Consider the following 2872-nt stretch of genomic DNA (forward strand, 5'->3'; position numbering starts at 1 on the left):
TCAAATGGCATCTCCATATGGAGCGTGCTAGGGAGATGGCTTCTGGAAGAATCAAGATTCCTCAGCAAGGGAGGTTCATTGGAGAGACTGCAGGACATTCCTGTACATTCTGTAACTCATTCTGGTTATGGTGACCACATGCTGAGAGAAGGCTGGAAGTGAAGACTTTTTTGTTTTGTTTTACAGTTTTTAAAGGGCCGAGTCAGTCCTACTGCCTCTTTTCCCTCATTCCTGTCTGGAGGAATGAGATGACTCCTTCATTGAAATGGACTAGGGAGAGACTTAATACCAAGACCAATAAGGAGGCTATTAAAATGATCTAGAGGATTGTGGCGGGGTTTCGCTTGAGCAAGGAGCGAATCTCTGTCAGGTTCTGGTGCAACGTTCTACTGAGTGAGTACTTCCGGGTCGCCACTGGCTACCACTTCCTGGCTTGGAGCCATGTCTACCCTGTTCCCCTCACTACTTCCACGTGTCACTGAGTCCTTGTGGTTTAACCTGGATCGACCCTGTGTGGATAAAAACGAGCTACAGCAGCAAGAACAGCAGCATCAGGCCTGGCTCCAGAGTATTGCCAAGAGAGACAACATTCAGAGCACTATGATGATGAGGAAGAAGAGGATGATGAGGATGATGAGGACAGTGAGGAAGACTCAGAAGATGATGAGGACATGCCGGACATGGATGAGATGAATGATTATAATGAGTCTCCTGACAATGGGGAGATCAATGAGGTGGATATGGAAGGTGCTGAGCAAGACCAGGACCAGTGGATGATCTAGCTGGGGCTGTCAGGACAGTGCTGCAGACTGGACCCCAGAACTGTCTTCTCTCTCTGGGCCTCTTGGGTACAGGGCAGTTACCCACTGAAGCCCAAAGGGAGCTACTTGGCCAAGCTGCTGGCCCTCCTCCATTCCCTTCCCACCCCCCACCTCCTAATCCCTTTAATAAAGACACAGGGTGTCTTTCTTTAAAAAAAAAATGATCTAGAACTGGAGGAATGAGGGTGGCTGTGTGAATGAAGAGGAAATATATATGAGAGATGTGAAGGTAGAAAGAACACCGAAGGTTACAAACTTGGGTAACTGGGAGGAAGCTCTTTACAATGACAGGGAAGTTCAGGAGAGGTGAGTTTTGGGAAAAAATAATGAATTCTGTTTTGATATGTTGAGCTTGAGATGCCTGTGGAACATCTAGTTTGAGATGTCCAAAAGGCTGTTGGGTTGGGGGCTAGAGTTCAGGAGAGACATTAGACCTAAATATATAGATCTGGAAACATTTCACATGGAGATTATAATTGAATTTAGGGGAGTTGATGAAATTGTTAAGGTACCCAATAACAAGAGAAGGGGACTCAGGACAGACCCTGGGAGAATACCCATGTTTATTTTATTTTTTAATTTCTTGAATAATATCTTTATTTTTCCCAATTATGCATAAAAAGCAATTTTTAACATTTGTTTTAAAAATTTTTTGAGGCATTCCTGTGTGTGCTCTCCTCGAGGCAGCAGCTTGGGGGGAGGGGAGAGGGCCCCTTCCCACCCCCCCTCCCCAGCAGTCCTGGTCCAGAGCCAGAGCCAGCTGGCCCAACCACCGTCCTCCAGACTCCCCGCTGGGTCTCCGCCAGTAGACATGGACTAAGCTGAGGGCTGCCCCCTCGTCTCAAGTAAGGCTGTGGACAGAATGGGAGGCTCCCGGGCAGCATCAGCACCCCAACGTGGAGCGTGTAATGTCTGGAATGGGTCCAGACTGTGACAAAAGGAGGGCCAGTGGACTAGGCCACAGGCCCTGGGCCAGAGACAAAGCTCTCCACCACCTCAACTTAGAGCTCAGAATTGGTGGTGTTGGCACCAGACCCTACAGGACAACAGCTGCTGCCCAGCTGGAACCTGAACTGTCCCCTCATGTCCCCATGATGGCAGTTTCAAAGTACATAATGCTAGACTGTGCCTCACCCCCCAATTTCACTAGAGAAAAAAAGTAACTGGAAGCATCCAGGAGAAGTGAATGGAACCTAGCCTGGGGCAACCTCCTTTCCTGAGGGCCTTTGACCAGGGCCTTCTTCACTGACTGACCCTTTCCAGATGCCTGCTGATATGAGTGTGTCATCTGTGAAATGGGCCCAGCCTGGGACAAGAGGAATGGTCAGTGAAGGAGACCATCACCCCTGGAGCAGAGGCAGGGGCCAGTCACCTCCACTAGAACTCAGGCTTGATGATGTTGACAAGAGGCCCTACGGGACAGTGGCCTCTGCCCAGCCAGGCTCTGAGCCATCTCCTGAAGTCCCCATGATGCCAGCTTCAAAGTAGCTGAATCCTGGATTTCTCCAAGTCCCCCCTAACACCAAGAACCTAAAGTGACTCTTCAGATACAGGGCAGGAGTCCTGGCTCCAGTCCAGGCTGATATCTTTGGACTGCACCTATATAACCTGAACAGACTTTGACCAGGGCCTTCTTCCCCCATGCCTGCTGTCCCCAATATGGCTGATTATAACCCCCGAATCCTCTCCAACCCCTCTTGAGAAAAGAATATTCAGCCTCCTGGATCCTACTCCATGGTCCTCACAGGAAAGAGTCCAAAAAATTAAAAAAAAAAACAACAACACAGACACTTGGATTGATCTGCAGCCTTGGTTGCCATTTTCAGATTCCTGCCATTCCCACCCTCTCTCCCAAGAAGGAAATGGGTGGATGGTTGCAGGGACAAAGACTTCCTATCTTTCATGGGCCCAGCACAGAGGACCTGGGCCCTCCCTCCATATCCCTGTCTTGCCCTGGATATTGGGCTCTCTTTGCTTTGGAGTTCACACATGCTGACCCTCTGGAGTGTGTCATCTGTGAAATGGGCCCAACCTGGGACAAGAAGAGGGCC

The 2872-nt window shown here is 49.5% G+C and overlaps 1 pseudogene; it reads left to right on the forward strand.

The window, feature by feature from the left end:
- The first annotated feature begins 309 nt into the window (after positions 1 to 309).
- Positions 310 to 982, forward strand: LOC138142151 (anaphase-promoting complex subunit 15 pseudogene; annotated as a pseudogene).
- The last annotated feature ends 1890 nt before the right edge of the window (positions 983 to 2872 follow it).

The sequence above is a fragment of the Petaurus breviceps genome, unplaced genomic scaffold (genome assembly GCF_028583685.1).
Source record: "Petaurus breviceps papuanus isolate PSGF00001 unplaced genomic scaffold, PetGlider_PUasm1.0 90537, whole genome shotgun sequence".
Lineage (NCBI taxonomy): Eukaryota > Metazoa > Chordata > Mammalia > Diprotodontia > Petauridae > Petaurus > Petaurus breviceps.